General features: G+C 41.0%; 1 long non-coding RNA gene across 1 annotated transcript; it reads right to left on the bottom strand.

Annotated features, from left to right (window-relative positions):
- Positions 1–12,464: 12,464 nt before the first annotated feature.
- On the bottom strand, positions 12,465–14,908 carry LOC124174027. Its single transcript, XR_006868842.1, has 4 exons — positions 13,762–14,908; positions 13,459–13,687; positions 13,178–13,358; positions 12,465–12,878 (listed from the first exon to the last, which is right to left on the bottom strand). It is a non-coding gene; the product is annotated as an uncharacterized LOC124174027 (long non-coding RNA).
- Positions 14,909–19,468: the final 4,560 nt, after the last annotated feature.

The following is a 19,468-nucleotide window of genomic DNA, read 5'->3' on the forward strand; positions in this document are numbered from 1 at the left end:
AGTGCGTGCGTATGGCGTAAAGTGAATAATTACTAGCCGAGCACATGGCCGCGATAGCCGTTTAAATCTTTAATAATCCAGAGTTGTGTTTCCTCTTCATTCCAAAATGCAGAGTCAATCGACAGCTTCGTCGTTTCAAATTAAAAAGTTAACTGGTGCTGAAGATTATAAAACATGGTGCTTCGCTACTCGAATGTACTTAACACACGAGCGGTTATGGGACTACGTCATTAATGCCGTTGATGAAAAGGACTTTAGCCAGGAAAAGAGTGAAATAGCTCTCTCGAAAATTTGCCTCCTAATTGATCCTTCTCTGTACGTGCATGTTTCGGAAGCGAAAAGTGCGAAAGAGGCTTGGGATAACCTCAAGGATCTCTTCGAGAGTAAGGGTTCTGTTGGACGGTTGTGTCACCTAAACAAACTCCTAGAGATGAAACTGTTCAAATTATAGTGGCATGTCAGAATATATTACTGACCTAGTGAGCACTTCCCAGAGGTTGAAGGACTTGGGTTTAGAATTACCGGATGAGTTGGTTGGTGCAATGATGCTGACGAAACTAACTCCGACGTATGAGCCTATGGCTATGGCGTTGGATCACTCCGGCAAAGATCTAACCGTAGATTTCGTCAAGTCCAGACTTCTAGCGGAGGAGAGCAGACGGGCCATGCATACTCCCGGTGATGCAGCATTGGCGGTTCACAGAGGACCACGAGAGCCAGCATTCGCGAGACATCAGAAACCGTCGTACAAGTGCGGCTTTTGTCATAAAGTCGGACACAAAAAGGCGGACTGTTATGCTAAGAAGAGAGCGGATGAGAGGAACAAACATCAGCAAGATGGGGAATTCAAATTTACATCCCACGGTCACAAGAAAAAACCTGAAATCATCGGACTTTTTTCTGCGGCACTTACTTGTTAGTGCTGGAATTCCGAACTCAGGTTGGATAATGGACTCTGGGTGTACTAACCATATGGCGAAGGATTGTAAGATATTTGTTGATTACCATGAAAGTATTACTGAAATACCAGTGGCTGTCGCTAACAACACTCTTTCTCATGCTAAAGGGTCAGGTTCTTTAAGGTAATTGTTGCTGATGGTACAAAAATTGTTAGTGATATAATGCACATTCCTAGTTTAACTGCTAATTTAATGTCCATTTCCAAATTATCTGAAAAAGGATTGATTTCTGTTTTTTCGTCAAAAGCTTGTGCAGTGTATCATAGGGATGATTTCAATGTTGAAGGAGAAGTAAGAATTTCAGGGTCATTAGTTAATGGATTGTATATCCTTGATGAAGTGCCTGCGAATGATAATATCACCTTTGGTAATCCTCATTTGTCTAATGTAGTGGTTAATGCATGCAGAGAACAAGCTCATTTGAGGGTCAACAATTATTATTGTAAATTGTTTGAAATTAATTAGGAGATGCAAGTCATCAGTAACATGTGGAAATATTTTCCAAATTACAATGGGAAAAGTTGGTAGCAATAAATCTTGAATGTAACAGTCATGTTCTATTTACAGCTTGCACATTGAGGCTATGATTGTGATGGTGATTAACAAAAGCATCCTCATGTTCAGCTGGTGCAAGTATATTCACATAAGTACAATCAATGGCCCCTATGGCTCCACAAAAGGGCTGTGGAGCATTTTGAAATTTCATGCGTGCAGCCTGACGCTCTTCACTAGTTACAGGGAACTTCACCCACCGTCGTAACATATGTTGGTTTATTAGATCTGTCACTACATGGAGGACCGCCCCTGTCCGATTGTGGATTGTCCATCAGGCAACTATATTGGGATTTTATATTGGAGAAAGAGAAAAATAAATTAAACGTAATGTGATCCTAGTTTTCCTATGCAAAATGAGTTGCTATTGTTGGGAGTGCAGTAAGACGCAGGATGCCATAGGACTGCTAGGGTTTATTGCATACCCGTCCTGGCGTACGCTCGGAAGGAGCCGCCAAGCTCCCCAGCCGCCAGGAGCCGATTGACCGAGCTGGGCTCTTCTCGGCCGCCCGTTTTTCGGGGAATCCAGGGCCGAAGTGGGGTATTGAACTTCGGCCCATACCGGGTTTCCGACGCCCAGCTGGGTGCCGGAGAACTCACCCACCAGGATCCCCTTCTCCCCCTTGTACGGGTCTCCACGCACGGCAAACTCGTGGGTGATTCTGGACGCCAGATGTTACGGCTACTCAGAACAGCAGAGTCACATGCTGTCTGGACACTATCCGAGCGAGCGACGGGGTTTTTTAACGAGCTTGTCTCCTCGGTGGGCTTGGGTCCGTGGGGGCGCGGCTCCCCAAAGGAAGAGATTACTCTCTTCCCCCCGTGCGGGGCAGAAGCCTCTAAAGAAGCATTGTATTTAAATTCTGTTCTTTCTGAAAATTTTGACTGTCAAAACTGTCCTGTTCTCTTCAATGACAATCAAAGTGCTAAAAACTTAGCCATCCATGATGTATATCACAGCAGAACTAAGCACATTGATATTAGATTTCATTTTATACGTGAAATGGTAAACAGTAAAAAGATTAACTTACAGTATGTCTGCACTGATGATATGATGGCTGATATACTAACTAAAGGTACACCAAAACCTAAGCATTTCAAATGTGTTAAATTACTGGGACTGTCTCATGTTTAAGGGGGAGTGTTGTGGAATTTAAATATGTTGCTAAACATGTGACCTTCTTTTGTCCACTTCCCATTATCCCCTTCACTACTTGGTTTTAATGTGTTTTTTGTTTTTACCACACTACTACTTCCGGTTACCATTTTGATATGTGTCTATGTATTTTGTCGTGCTGCAATAAACCCTAGCAGTCCTATGGCATCCTGCGTCTTACTGCACTCCCAACAATAGCAACTCATTTTGCATAGGAAAACTAGGATCACATTACGTTTAATTTATTTTTCTCTTTCTCCAATATAAAATCCCAATATAGTTGCCTGATGGACAATCCACAATCGGACAGGGGCGGTCCTCCATGTAGTGACAGATCTAATAAACCAACATATGTTACGACGGTGGGTGAAGTTCCCTGTAACTAGTGAAGAGCGTCAGGCTGCACGCATGAAATTTCAAAATGCTCCACAGCCCTTTTGTGGAGCCATAGGGGCCATTGATTGTACTTATGTGAATATACTTGCACCAGCTGAACATGAGGATGCTTTTGTTAATCACCATCACAATCATAGCCTCAATGTGCAAGCTGTAAGTAGAACATTACTGTTACATTCAAGATTTCTTGCTACCAACTTTTCCCATTGTAATTTGGAAAATATTTCCACATGTTACTGATGACTTGCATCTCCTAATTAATTTCAAACAATTTACAATAATAATTGTTGACCCTCAAATGAAGGTGCTCAATATTAACGCTAGATACCCTGGAGCCAGAAATGATGCATATATCTGGAGTGTCTCCCCCATTCGACGTGTTATGGAAACAAAGTTTAACCAGGGTGAGAGGCACACCTGGTTAATAGGTGTGTCTTTTCTTACTGTATCACCATGCAGTGTTTTGTAATTTTTTGTACAGTAAACAAATATCTGACTTCCAGGTGATGCAGGATACCCATTGGAGCCTTGGCTGATGACTCCATTGAATGATTATCCCCCAGGTACACGGCAATACCAGTATATTGGGGATCTTTGTAGGGCAAGGAATGTTGTTGAAAGATTCTTTGGAGTGTTTAAGGGCACATGGAGATGTATGTCTTATCAACGCGTTCTAATGTACGCTCCTGCTTTTGCTGGTAGAATGGTTGATGCATGTGCAGTGCTACACAACATACGCATCCATCACAACTTGCGTGCTGAACCTGAACATATAGGAATTATTGGAGGTGTTCCAGTTAGTTTGATCTGTTTACGTCAAGTTGATTTAAAGTCTTTAATTGCTTATTCTTCCGTTGCTCATATAGGAATTGTAATTGGTGGTTTAATAACAATAAGCTATTGGGGATTAAGTGGTTCATATACCCTAATAATTGCCCATGGTCTTTGTTCTTCTGGTATGTTTTGTTTAGCTAATATTTCTAATGAACGTGTTGGTAGACGAAGACTATTTTTTTTATGTAAAAAATTTAAGTGTGTAATTGAAATGTGTTCACAAAAAAAATTGTAAACTGTATGTATTTATATTTTTTTATATAGTTTTGTTATTTGAGCATTGTTTCTCCATTCATATTGTGTAATACATGTAACATCCTTGACAAAGCCATGCATAATGCAAATGCTTACGGTGACTTAATAAATCAATCAATCAATCAATCTATCTAAATAAAGATGAAGTTTTAACCCACCAATATGCTGTTCAGGGACATCATGCCTGATGTTCCTAGACAAGGAGAAAATCCACGAGCCATTGCCCTACGTGTGCAGCAACGGATGATGCAGTAGAAATACAGAGACCTACCGGATGGTGACAGGTTATAAGGAATGATTGAGAAAATTAGGAATTAGGGTCTGATTCCCATGGCTGCTTATAATCAATGTAACAACCATTTTATAACGTTCCTTAAAAAAATCATTGCCATCTAATCTTGATATCTAGCCATAAAGGCACTACACCTAACTACCTTGGTTCCAAAAAATTCTTTCCCCACAGAACAAGTTTCACGGAAGTAAAATAAATCATTCCAAATTTAGGTAAATGCTATTGCCATTTATTATTAACACGTTACTCAGCATTGAATTTATTTAACGCTTCTGTTAGCCTCCTTGAGGCCTCCGTCAATTCCTTGGTGGAGGCTGTATGCTCCTCCAACGCCAAGGCTAGCCTCCTATTTACTTCAATCCAGCCTCCTCCATACTTGCCAGGCTTTTTGTAGCCTTTGCCTGACTCTCCAAGGCCATGGCTATTCTCTAAACGGAGACAAAATAAATGATTGATAATATAACAATTGAAAGGTATAATTTTTGTGGCAGCGCAGATCCAATTATAAGGTCATTACCAACCTCCATATTATCATCATTTCTGGAGGCAAGTTCTTCTAAACTCTCTCTGGCCTCTGAGAATTGTTTGGAGAGTCACCTCTGAGGCACAACCCTCCTTGCATTTTGATTTGGTGAAGCACCTGGTGCTTCTGCCACCTCTATTGGCATATTTGCACCCACTATTAGCCGTCCTCGGTGGCGCCGGGGTAAAGTCCCCGACTGCTAACCTAGAGGTCGCGGGTTCGAATCCCGCCTGGGTGGTTTGACCACCATCCAGGACATGGATGTATGTGATTGTTAAACAAGTTAATTGTAAGAGAGGACTATCTAGTCCTAAATTCGCTTGTGAAATAAAGACGATATTATTATTATTACTACCACCTCTTGGACAGCATCTGTTTCAACCCCTGCACATTTAATATAATGTTATGAAATATTTTAATAGTATTTATATAAAAATTAAAATAACTGCATAGAAAAAAGCATTGTTATGTAACCTGTGCCAGTGAGGTCTTCTTGGGTCTCTACTGGGGCAGGGGATTAGCCAAAGCCAACATTTCAATGGCTGACACTGCCATCGTCCTGAGGGCGTCAACTGACTCTCAAACTATCCTGATATTTATCATATTCTAAAGAATTAGATCATACTGTTGTATGTATGTCGTATAGATGTCGCCACATATGTGTCGGTGCTGCCACTTGTGGTAGAGTGTTGTTTGCTGTACAGAAACCGGCAGTCTTTCTGTGGTGACTACATTGTCAAGACCATGTATTATAACGGACCAATAAATCTACAACATGGTTTCTTTAAGTCTGTGCTACGACTGTTATGTTTCAAGTAAAAGTAGATCGAAATGCCAAAAACCGACGAATCCGACCGGCTTGAATAAAATACGGGTGTTCAACCGCGATCACAGACTACGATCGGCATGTCAGGCCACGTGCGTCCGATGGAGACAGAGGGCAATATCGCAGTGAATTGGAAACACTGGTTTCAAACTTTCGAAATATATCTAATTGCCAGCGGTCTCGTGTCAGAAAAGGAAGAACGACGGGTGGCATTATTACTCCACTACATTGGCCCCTACGGGTTGGAGGTTTTTAACTCCTTCAACGTGGACAGATCACAAGTTACTTTTGATGAATTGGTGAGAAAATTTAATAGCCATTTTCTGCCAAAAAAGAACCTGACTATGCAAATATATAAATGTTTTTCAAGACTACAAGGTCAGGATGATATCGATGTATATTTGACTGACCTGCAAAATCTGAGTCATACGTGCGAGTTCGGTAATTTGCGAGAGTCGCTGGTAAAGGACATATTTATACTAAATATGAATCGGCGACATCATGTGGTTAGAGAGAAGCTACTGCAAGAGCCAGACCTCGATCTTTCAAAGACAGTTAATCTCGCCAAAGTCATTCTGTCGTCACAGCGAGATGCGGAAAAACTGGAAGTGGCTGATGTAAGCTTTGTTCAACGTTCGCGCCCCGGTGCACCATCACGTCGGACGACCACGCAGAGTTCAGCAACGGCACGGTCCACGGGAAATACGCAGACGCCCGCGCATGCGCAGCAACGTCAGCCGTTCGGGCGGCAGCTGCTCAGATCGCCGCGGCAGACTCAATGCTCCAAGTGTGGTCAAGTTCATCGCTACAAGTGTCCAGCAGAACAGGTTCAGTGTCGAGTATGCTCTAAAAAGGGTCATTATGCAAAATGTTGTTTTTTTCGTGACACTATTAAAACTGTGACGGTCGATTCTATCGATCAAAATAATTCTTTGTTTTTGGGTATCATCAATTGCCAAAATGAATCAAAGTCAAACGATGACAAACCTGTGATGTGTCATAATGTTTTATCGCCAGCCTGGCAAATAGAACTAATGATCAATGATATTAAAGTTCCATTTATTTTGGACACTGGTGCCATGACGAATGTCATATCCTACGAAACATTTAAAATGTTAAATATTGCCGAGTCTAATATTGTACAAACATCAATTAGAATAAGTGGATTTGGGGGTAGTGAGGTCAAAGTCAGGGGAATAGTTAATTTAAAATGTGTACTTGTTCCTGCAAGGGTTGTGTCAATTAAATTTGTGGTTGCTGACCAACCATGTTTTTCTGTTATAGGGCTCACAACATGTCAAGAGTTGGGACTAATCAAGAGAGTTTTAATGACCTCTAATTCTAATATATTTGTACGAAGTGTCACATTTGACTCACTATTGCTTAAATATTGACCTTTTTCAGGGTTTGGGATGTCTCCCATACAAATGTACTCTAAATATGCACTCTGATGTACCACCCAAGGTTGAGCCTCTCAGGAAGGTGCCATTTTCTTTATACTCAAGGCTCAAAGATGAGTTACAGAGAATGGAAAAGCTGGGAGTGGTAACAAAGGTATCTGACCCAACACCCTGGGTAAGCTCAATTGTAATAGTAGAAAAAACGTCTGGGCAGTTGAGGATCTGTCTTGATCCTCGTAATCTTAATCGGGCATTAATGAGGTCTCATTATCCTCTGCCAACTATTGAACAAGTAAGATATAAACTCAAGGGTGCTAAAGTATTTTCTCATCTTGATGCTTATTCAGGCTTTTGGATGATACCATTGGAACCAGAAAGCTCTAATTTATGTGCTTTTCAAACCCCCTTTGGCAGGTATAAATTTCTGAGGCTGCCATATGGACTTAATTCTGCACCAGAAATATTTAGCAGGATCATGACAGAAATATTTTCTGATATCCCTGGTGTTTTGGTTTATGCAGATGATATTTTGGTGTGGGCAGAAAATGAAAGTATACATACTGAAAGAATTCAAAGAGTTTTTCAAAGGGCTAAGGAAGTTAATCTTAAATTGAACAAATCAAAATGTCATTTCAGAGTCAAGGAAATAAACTTTCTAGGTCATATTTTTGATGAGAATGGCATGAGGGCAGATAATTCTAAAGTTAGGGCCATATGTGAAATGCCTAGACCACAGAATCCTAAAGAATTGAAAAGATTTCTTGGTATGGTTACTTACTTAAGTCCCTATTTAAATAATTTGGCAAAAGAATCTTAAACACTTAGAAAACTTCTTGCTAAAGATGTTGTCTGGACTTGGGATTCAAATTATGATAGTGTATTTAATAGATTAAAGTAAATTATAACTACTGCTCCAGTGCTTAGACATTTTGATGTTAATTTACCAATCACACTGTCAGTTGATGCTTCTAGCACTGCTGTTGGAGCTGTTCTATTGCAAAAGGGTCAACCAATTTCATATGCTTCAAAGAGTCTTACAGAAAGCCAGCAAAGGTATGCACAAATTGAAAAAGAATTGTATGCTATTCAGTTTGGTTGTCAGGAGTTTCATCAATTTGTTTATGGACATATGGTCAATGTTGAAACAGATCATAGACCTTTGGTGACATTGTTTCAAAAACCATTGGCAGATGTGCCTAGTCGCCTGCAAAGAATGATGTTGGCACTTCAGTCCTATCATTTAAAAGTTATTTATGTTCCTGGTAAATATATGTTTATTGCTGATGCACTGTCAAGGGCTCCTCTTCCTGAAACTGAAGCCACTGACATTGAACAGGATGTGGAAGTCCATATTAATTTGTTGTTAAATAATCTAGCCATGTCTGAGCAAAAACGTGAAGAATTTATTGCTGTAACAAATGATGATCCAACATTGTCAGTACTCAAAAAATATTACTATGAAGGCTGGCCAAGCTCAAAAATGAAAGTGGAACAGTGTGCTAAACCGTACTGGAATATGCGCTCTGAAATAAATGTAGCAGGTAACTTAGTTTTTAGAGGATCCAGTCTTGTTGTCCCTGCTGCCTTACGCCATGAACTTTTACAAAAAGTCCACTTGGGTCATCAAGGGCTAATTAAAACTAAAAGTTTAGTTCGTGGCATAATATACTGGCCAAATATGAACTTAGACTTAGAAAATTTAATCAGTCAATGTGAAATTTGTGCCAAATTCCGGTGTCATAATCCCCATGAACCAATTGTTAATTACCCCATTTCTAAATTTCCCTGGGAACGAGTTGGAGTCGATTTATTGTCTTTTAGAGGTTTGACGTACTTAGTAATTGGAGATTATTGTTCTAAGTACTTTGAGTTGGCATTGTTAAAAGCAGGATATACTGCATCCTTAGTGGTCACCCTACTCAAGTCAAGTTTTGCTCGCCATGGAATCCCAGTGTATCTGGTTAGTGACAATGGCCCTCCGTTTAGTTCAGCAGAATTTAAAACATTCCTTTCTGAATGGGAAATAGAGCATGTTACCACAAGTCCTTACTATCCAAGATCTAATGGCCAAATTGAAAGTTTTGTTAAAATAGCAAAAAGTATCCTATTAAAGAGTCACGAGGAAGGCAAAGATCCTTATCTAGCCTTGCTTCATTATAGGACCACTGCTAAAACCAATTTACCTTCACCATCAAAACTATTAATGGGCCGTCAGTTAAGATTTAATTTGCCTATTTCTCTCCAAAATTTACAACCGAAGACAGTGACGTTTAAAGAATATCAAAGGGGCATTAAAAAGCAAAGAACTTCCATGAAAACCTATGCTAATCAGAGAACAAAAGAATTGCCCACATTAAAGGCTGGGGATCATATATACTTCAAAAAATTTCCAAATGATTATTGGCATCCAGCTGTCATTACAGCTGTAACAGAAAACTGCCCCAGGTCATATTACCTTAGGACACCTGATGGAGCTATCTATCGCAGAAACCGCCATCATTTGAGGCTAAAATATAATAGCTCGAAATCATTTCCACAATCAGTGCACAAGGAATGAGCTCTCAGGTTTCAAGGGAAGGACAGGATGACCAACAACTATCAACACCTAAGACTAACAGGTCTAGGTCGGGTCGACTTGTTAAGCCCCCTAAAAGGTACTCTGACTCAGAGTATCCTTAATTGTGTTTAAATCCTCATATGTATGTATTATGTATTATTTCCAAGAATGTTGTTGGGTTCATTATATTTTTATTAAAAGTTATTTTGTTATAAAGGAAGGGAGATGTTGTTGGGAGATTGTCAAGACCATGTATTATAACGGACCAATAAATCTACAACACATACATTAACCGGTGCCATTTTTTGCTTTGTATTACTCACAAAGATGTTTCTAACAAGGAAAACTATTGACAGTTTTACTGAAGTGGTAAAGATTTGTAATTTTTGCCAATGTCTGGATAAATTTTTGTTCATTATTTTTTTCACAATTCCTTGAACTAATTTTCAATGTAATAAGAAACTAATGTCATCCAATTGTTATTGTTTGGTGATATTAAATTTGATAGATTACAATAAATGAAATCCTATCAAGATGAATTTTCCTCTGCCCTTTCTCAGAAGTCATGAAAGAGGTATGGCATGTAACCAAATTTTTTGCCTTTATGAATGTATTCAAAGTACCTTTTAATACACCTTTTTCTATAAACGGGCAATAAAAAGGAAGCAGACTAAAATAACAAAACTATTTTGTAATGAACTAGTTATTGCAAGCCAAGAACGGCATGGCCTGCATAGAAAATGCGAGTTTCAGGATTTTAACTTTAAGTCAGAGTATAAAACAATCCTAAATGACCAAAGGATGAAGTTCGCTATGAAAAAATATTTGACTTAGCCGGGATTCGAAACCGGATCTCCCGATTGCCGGTCAGGCGTGCTACCAGTTACACCACCAAGCCATCTTCTCGGAGCGAACTTCGGGATGGGTTTTACCGAACAAGATGTTGACGTCACAAGTCCACACTGTGGCACATGTGGCGAGGGTCGTGCTTACTAAGCCACTGTCGGGGAGAAAAACCCTTATTTTCCGCTGGTCTGCGGCGACGAATTTCAAAGCACTGAAGGAACAAGTGACTTTGTACGCAGTCACGCGCACGGGTGCAAAGTTAAATACACCAAAGGATGAAGTTCGCTATAAAAAAATATTTGACTTAGCCGGGATTCGAACGCGGAAAAACCCATCCCGAAGTTCGCTCTGAGGAGATGGCTTGGTGGTGTAACTGGTAGCACGCCTGACCGGCAATCGGGAGATCCGGGTTCGAATCCCGGCTAAGTCAAATATTTTTTCATAGCGAACTTCATCCTTTGGTGTATTTAACTTTGCACCCGTGCGCGTGACTGCGTACAAAGTCACTTGTTCCTTCAGTGCTTTGAAATCCTAAATGAGTTCCAAAACAGGGTTGCTCAAGTAAAAAGACATTCCAATAAAAGCTACATTGCAGCATCAAATAACAAAGTAAGATCGCTTAGGATGTGATCAAGAGCCACTCCATAAGAAAGGGGCTTAGATATAATGTTAGATGATGAAGTAGTATCTGATTCCCAAACTATTGCAGATAAGTTAAATGCTCAATTTTGTCAACTACCCATGCCCTTCATTCACAATGGGTATCCAAAATCCAAAGTGGGTACGCCCAGTAGGTGAGCCAATGCCTTACTCCTGCTGCCAATAGACACCATTGAATTATTAAAATTAGTAAAATGACTAATTAACAAGTGGTCATGCGGCTGGGTGAGGTCTCCATTTTTGTTTTGAAGGCAGTCATTTCCATTGTATCACATCCATTGTCCAGATGTTATTTAGCACATGTCCTTTGAGGAAGGTAGCTGTCCTAGCATCAACATTCTCTCGTTATCCCATTGTAAAAACTGCCAATCTTGGTCCTTTCCTATTCCTTTTTTTATAAACGATCCTCCCCACTATCTATCTATGAACATACCCCTATTGTATGCAGATGATGCATTGTCTGATACATTCTAATTCTTGTAATGAACTGATTGATGATGTTAACTCCTGAGTAAGTGATATGGACAAAAGGTATTCCTATAACAAACTTCTCATTAACAGAAGTAAATCAAAATACCTCCGTTCTACATTAAAAAAATCACCACCACTTCTCAGTCCCCTTATCAAATTGGATGACTTAAATATTGCAAAGGCCCCTCTGACAAAGTTTCTTGGTATGTTGATAACTTAGGACGCGTCCTAAGTTATCTGGGCTGAAATCGAAAACAGTGGGCTGAAATCGAAAAAAGCTGGGCAAAAATCACTGCAGTCTAACGTATTGCTAAATGAATTAAACTTTTTGTGAATTGAGTATTTTATGGACACAATGAAACATATTTAGGATGATTTAGTCCAGAACATTGTTTAGGAGGGAAATAAATTTTAAAAATAGGGGGAAGTTATGCGGGAACCATAGTTACCAGGGGCACGTGAAATTTGATACGGGAATATCAAGAGAAAACAGATTTTCTTCCATGTAAACTATATTTAAGCTATCTAATAGCTACTCATAAGGTAAGTGATGATTTAAAATTGCTGTTGAGTCTTTTACACCCGAAATTTTGGTCATTGAAGCGTAATAATAAAAATGAATACCATTGACAAACATATTTATTGCAAATTTCTCAAAACGAAGGTGCACCACATTAAATTCTATTCTGAGTCAGAGAATGAAGACTCTTCATATTCTAAAATATTTTCGCTTTTAACCAGAAGATTTTTCACCTCCTCTGGAAGTTTTTTTACTTTACGGGGAACTCCCGCAGAACAAGAAATAAAAGGCTCTGACGTAAGCAGAAGCCAATGGAAAAGGTCATAATTTGTGGCAATTCTAGAAACTTTCCTGGTATGTTTTTCGCGATATCTTCTTATATCCTTGTATCGGGCTTACAACGCCTCTTCAGAAAGCTGTCCAATGGGAAGTATGGCATTTTTCACAATTTCCGCTCCATGCAGTAAAACTTTATGAAGAGTTGGCGGCATATGAAACCATGGATAGAGTTTGACATAGATTTTAGCGGTTTTAAGGCAATAAGCAGAGAAAGTATTATCATTTACTCGAATTCCAGTCGAGACAGCTTTCAAAATTACCGAGAAGCGGGTAATTAGGTCTTCTGAAATTCCTGGAAGAGAATTGTAGATGGCACTCGATTATGATTGTCGATTACTGATAATTTACCAACTCACGCAATAATAACGTTCTAACTGATTAACGATTAAGAAAACCCACCAAGTTGACAAAGTGAATTCCCTAAAGTAAAAATACTATTTCCACTTCCAAAATATTTTATGGAATTTACAATCAATATCAACTTTTGACAATTTTCAATTTCAACTTCCAATTGCTTACATTAGAATATTTTTGGAGTAAAATGCTTCGTGTATCTCTTATCATATCAATGAAGAAAATGTTACAATTTACCTGAAATTTCAGCCGATAGTGCTGGATTTGCGAAGTAGCGTCTCGCAGTATTCCCGTCATTGGTCGTACCAAAACCTGGCTTAGGCCAATCAACAATAAGACCCATTCTGGACCGGAATCCGTTTTGAACAATTTTTTTCCTTCTTTCCATTCCTATTTTAGATCCATCTGCTGACTTAACCTATCAGTAAAGATTCAAGTTTTAGGTAAAAATAATTATGCTGGGAGATTTTCATTTACTTTTCTCTGATGCAATACACGTATATACGTTTTGATCTTACCTTCCACATTTTTATGTCCAGGCGGTAAAATATGTGCAAAAGACATTCAAAAAATCTTATATAGCAGTGAAGTATTGACAAACCAAAAGAAAATTTTGATTCGTCCACCTTCATTTTTTTAATTTTATTTAAATTATTCATGTCTGAAATTTTTGCGCCGCAAAGATAGCATCTCATACAGTTTACATAACATAACATAGCATAACGTTTCAGTCAATGCACCTCAAACCTGTAACAAAAAAGTTATGAATATATACTCCATTATTTCCCGCGTGAAAATTGACGTTGATAGAGAAACCTTACCTTTCCGTTAATCATTATAAGTAGTAATTCACATTTGACCACAACATTGCCCACACTAGCGAGCTGAAGGTTGTTTATTTGGTCGCGTACATAATTCTCTTCGGCTTTTGAGATCTCTTTCGTTTCCTGGACCCACTGAATCCGCATAGCCCTACAAAATCTAGCCGAAGACGGGTGAGGGTTTGACCATATGTATTCTCCTGTTTCACAAAAGAAGAAAATATTAGAAACGATCATGACTTTTTGTCCAAATTCCTCCCTTCCTTCTCTAAATTCAATCTCTCTCTTCCCTCCCTTTCTTCTCTAAATGTAGTATCTCCGGTACAAAGTCGCTTTCATGATTTTCTTCCCAAAGATGTTTCGCAAAATGGGACTGCACCAGATTGCAATTTAGGTAGCACCTCTTATGTTCTGCCACTCTTCTCACGAGCATGCGACCCGTCTGCCCAACATATGTCTCACTGCAGTTGTTGCATTTTCATTTATAAACGCCACTCCTTTCCAAAGGTTGCACTTTGTCTTTCGTATTCCCCAAAAATTTTTTGAGGTTGTCACTGTTATAGAATGCACACCTATATTTATCCTTCAGGAAGAGGTTTCCTACTTTGGTTCGAAACATGTCGTACGGACAAAATAAATTAGTGGAAATCAACGAAGTCTCCTTTTCATTTTCGAGTGATAACTTCCACATAGTTGAGCCTAATACAATTGAACGAACCTCCCCTTTATTACCGAAGGGCTAACCTTGGATGTGTATTCTGTTAAATCATCAGGTGGACGACCTTCCTCATAACTCCGGAGCACACCAAGAGCATGTAGTCAAAGGGAATCTTGGGGACCTTATGATTTCCCTATCATAATGTAGTCAATGGGGACACATCGGTGTTATGAGGAGGGCCCATAGTATCGGTATCCTTACGAAGAGTGGCGTCGTCATTCAAATAGCAGATTCTACGATTGTAGCCGATTCCAGCAGTATTGACCTTCCCGCGACAAAAATAACCCAAATGGCCTTAAATTTGGCGGCGAAGGCGTGGGCTGGCGCATCACGAACGAATCCCATGATGCCGACAGTGTAAACTTAAATTTTGCGAGGAAAGCGTCTATATCGCGAGGCTTTTCTTATCCTTGATAAACTATCAAAAGCGAACACACATCGTAGTAGTAGTAGTAGTAGTGTTTGGATTTAGGGTGCGTCGACGGCAAGGTCATTTTGCACCACTACTGTGCTATTTAATTACAATTGTTATGTATAAAGTAATCTAATGCATCTGATGTCTTCGTTGAAAGTGTACATAATTAGACTTTATTAAAAATGTTTATTTCTCTGAGAAACCGAAATGTACAGATTAAGTTGGTAGGGTGGTCTCCTAAAAGGGTTTTTAGGTCTCCCCCTAGATTATTTCGCCTTCGCGCTTCGCGGTACTTAACACAATCTAGCATGATGTGTCTAATACTTAATGGACATTTACAATCCCCACATTGGGGAGGTTCCTTCTCTTCAGTAAAGAGATACGCATGGGTCAGGGGGCTGTGCCCTATCCTCAATCGTGTGAGTACTACCTCCTCTCTGCGATTACTACGAGCTGAGGAGGGCCACGCTGCTACCGTGTCCTTGATGCCACGGAGCTTGTTATTATTTAGAATCCTCCATGACTCCCTCCATTTTCCAAATACCACGTTTCTTAGAGATGCTCGTAAGTCCTCGTGGGGAACCAGCGTTGAGACTAGAACTTCGTTATTCAGAGCTTCCTTGGCCATAGCGTCTGCTATCTCATTCCCGGCTATCCCCTCATGTCCCGGTACCCACAGAAAATGGATATTCAAACCCTTTCTCGAAAGGGTCAGCAGGAGAGAGTGTATTTCTTGCACGATCGGGTGCACGGGTGAGAAGCCAGAGATGGCTTGTAGCGAGCTCCTGGAGTCAGTGCATATCACAAAGGAGCCGCCGTGGTCATCTAGGGCTTCTAGAGCTGTCCTTATGGCATAAAGCTCCGCCGTGTACACACTGCACATCGGGTGAAGCTTTGCTCTGATGTTCCCGTGGATAGGGGAGACCACTGCACATGCACAAGCAGAGTTATCTTTCGAACCGTCAGTGTAAACGGGGGTAAGGTTGGGGTGATTCCATCGGAACATGGCAAACAAACGCTGGTACTCCGAGGGAGTTGTGGAAGACTTCGGTCGAGATCGTGAAAGAATATTCACCACCGGAGTGGGAGTAATCCAAGGGGGGTGTTCCGAGAATGAAACAGGATACACTTCAGGTAGCGTGAATTCGCATCCGCGAATAAAATCGTTAAAACGAACGCTTACTGGTCTGGTTGCTTTAGTCCTTCGGTTAAAAACATTAATAAAACGGGGTTTAAAAAGTAAACTATAACATGGGTGACTCGTCATTGCTAAAATTTTGGAAACGTAGCTACAAAGAAGCCAGGTCCTTCGGTAACATAGAGGAGGCTCGCCTGCGTCGGTATATATACTGGGAATCGGGCTGGTCCTAAACGCCCCAGTGCATAGTCGCAGACCTGCGTTGTGCACTGAATTAAGTGCTTTCAAATACGTCTCGCGTGCGGACGCATACACGAATGAGCCGTAGTCTAATTTCGACCGCACCAGTGTGCGGTAAAGTAAAATTAAGGTGGTGCGGTCTGCTCCCCAAGATGCGTGGCTTAAAAACTTTAAAATGTTTAAAGACTTCAAACAGTTTACCTTGACAGAATTAATGTGCTCCTTCCAGTTGAGTTTGTGGTCGAGGGTCATCCCCAGAAAACGGACTGATTCCACAAATGGGAGGTTTCTACCACCTAGGTGTAACGTGGGATTTACATGGACGCCCCGAGTGCGAGAAAAGTGAACGCACTTTGTTTTCTCCAAAGAGAAAAGGAAGCCGTTATTTTGGGTCCATTTGTGAAGTTTATTGATGGTGAGTTGCGCCATACGCGATGCATTCACGACCCTAGATGATCTGCAGAAAATCGCGAGATCATCCACAAACAGTGACCCTAACACTGGCTCCTTGATGCAGTGAGCTATGTCGTTGATCGCAATAGCGAACAACGTCACGCTCAGAACCGAGCCTTGGGGAACTCCGCTGTCAAGAGGGTAAAAATTTGACAACAACTGTCCCGTCCTTACTTTAAAAACACGGTTGGTTAAAAAATTTTGTATAAAAATGGGCAAACAGCCTCTAAAACCCCACTCGCGTAATACGCGTAGAATCTTACGTCGCCAGACCCGGTCGTAAGCCTTCTCTAAGTCGAAAAATACACCGACTACGTGTTGGCGGAGAAGGAAGGCTTCTTGGATGAAATTTTCAATTCTGACCAAGTGGTCCATTGTGGAACGGTTCCGTCTGAATCCGCATTGTATCCTAGAGAGGAGTTTTCGACGCTCCAGCCACCAAATGAGACGTCGATTTACCATTCGCTCCATTAACTTGCACAGGCAGCTGGTGAGAGAAATCGGCCGGTAAGAATTCGGGTCAGCTCGGTCTTTTCCATGTTTTGGGATGGGGACAATGACGGACTCCCGCCAGGACGGAGGAAAATCCCCATTGGCCCAGAGCTGATTAAAAGTTTCAAGGATTTCCAGCAACGCCGATTCCGATAGATTTCGGAGGAAGGCATTGTGGATCTCGTCGGGTCCTGGGGACGTGTCGTGGGAGTCATGGATGGCAGATTTCAGCTCCCAAATGGTAAATGGCATATTGTAGTCTGCCGTTGTTTTAGGCTCCATAAAGGATATAGGGACGTTCTCGAGCCTTTTCTTGAGGATCGCAAAAGAAGGGTCATAGCATTCGTCGCTGCTCACTTTGGCGAGTAATTGGGCGAATACGTTCCCTATCGCAGCTGGAGAAGTGATAACCTTTCCTTCGACTTCTAGGAAGGATATACCTAGATGCTGGCTGCTACCCGATATGCTCCTCACCTTACGCCATACCTGTGCAAGTGGAGTCCTGTGGTTGACACCGGAGACAAAATTCATCCAAGAAATCCTCTTTGCGTCCTTTATTACCTGACGCGCTTTCGCTCTTAGTCGCCGAAAAGCGGAGAGATTATTTGCTGTAGGATACTTGTTGAAAATTCGGAGAGCTTTCTTACGTTTTTTAATGGCTTCTGCGCAGGTTTCATTCCACCATGGCACCGCATTTCTTGGAAGGATGCTTCGAGATCGTGGTATGCTAATTTCGGCGGCTTGAATGATGCTGGATGTCAAAAGATTTACGTTTGTTACACAGTCGTTGTTTTTATCCCACACGTAGTTAAAATTTGAGTTAAAAAGATGCCAATCAGCTTTCCGGACAATCCAACAGCCTGGTCTAATAAAATCGGGGTTTATATTTTGCTCCCTTTTGATTAAAAGGGGAAAGTGATCGCTCCCACTAAGATCCTTATGCACAGAGAGTTTGAGTTTATTGACCAAACTAGTCGATAAAATACTCAAGTCAATGGAGGAAGAATCGCCGCTATAAGAGTTAAAACGGGTTTTCTCGCCGTTATTGAGTAAAAAAAGGTTAAAATCACCAATAAAACTTGATAAAATACGTCCCCTGCGGTTGCACTGTTCCGGGGTGCTTCCCCATAGACGATCGTGAGCATTAAAATCTCCGAGTAAAATAAAAGGCTGAGGTAGCTGGTGAACAAGGGATTCTAGATTAAAACGGGTGACGGGTGCACCCTCCGGCAGGTAAACGTTGCACACCGTTATCGCCTCGGGAGCGTGCACCGTCACCGCTACCGCTTGGAACGGTGTGTTAAGATTTATTCGGGAGGTGTAAAGAGCCTCCCGGACAAAAACCGAAACTCCACCATGGGCTCGTTGGCCACTAGTATCGTCCAGTCTAAAAGTGTTAAAATGTTTTAAATATCCCTTGTCTGTATCTTTAAAACGCGTTTCCTGCAAACATATACAGAAAGGGTTAAAATCATTTATTAAAACAGCCAGCTCCTCCTTATGCCGATAAAATCCATTACAATTCCATTGTAATATAAAATTCATAAAAAGGGTTTAAAAAGGGTAAAAGATAAATAAAAACAGAAAAAAAAGGATGTCAATATTGAAACTTGGAGCAGCATTAGCCCGGAAGTCTGTGGAATCATCGCTTTAAGCGACTTTTCCTTCCCTTATTCCTGACTTTTTCGATCTCTGTGTCCGAAATACAGAGATCTTCGTCTATGTCCTCCTGCATCGGTTCCATACCTTTGCCGGAGGGACCAGGAGAGGGAGTTTTCTCTCGCTGGTCAGGTTTTCTGGTGGTTTTCTTTGTTGTATTTTTGGGAGACACTACGGAGGAGTTAGGGGTGTTTTTTTTAGTATTGCTATTGTTACTCGCATTTGTTTTTTTTAATAAATCTATCTGCTTTTCAGGTTCCGTCTGTGTAGAAATGGTGCACTTCTTAACTGGAGCAGAGGCGATTGCGGCAAAGGAACGCGAGAAAGAGGGGGCACTAAGGGCTTTGAACTTTTTCCTTGCCTCCAGGTAAGATATTTTTTCCATAGTTTTTATTTCCATAATCTTCCGTTCCTCTTTCATTTTCGGGCAATCGCGAGAGTAAGCCGCGTGGGTACCCTCGCAATTCACGCAGCAGGCCGCTTCCGCACATTTGTCCCCATCGTGCTTGTCCTTGCCGCAGCGCGGGCAGGTGGCCTTGCCCTCACATCGCGGTGCGATGTGGCCGAATTTTTGGCATTGGAAGCAGCGCAT

The sequence above is a fragment of the Ischnura elegans genome, chromosome 2 (assembly GCF_921293095.1).
Source record: "Ischnura elegans chromosome 2, ioIscEleg1.1, whole genome shotgun sequence".
NCBI classification, from domain to species: Eukaryota; Metazoa; Arthropoda; class Insecta; order Odonata; family Coenagrionidae; genus Ischnura; species Ischnura elegans.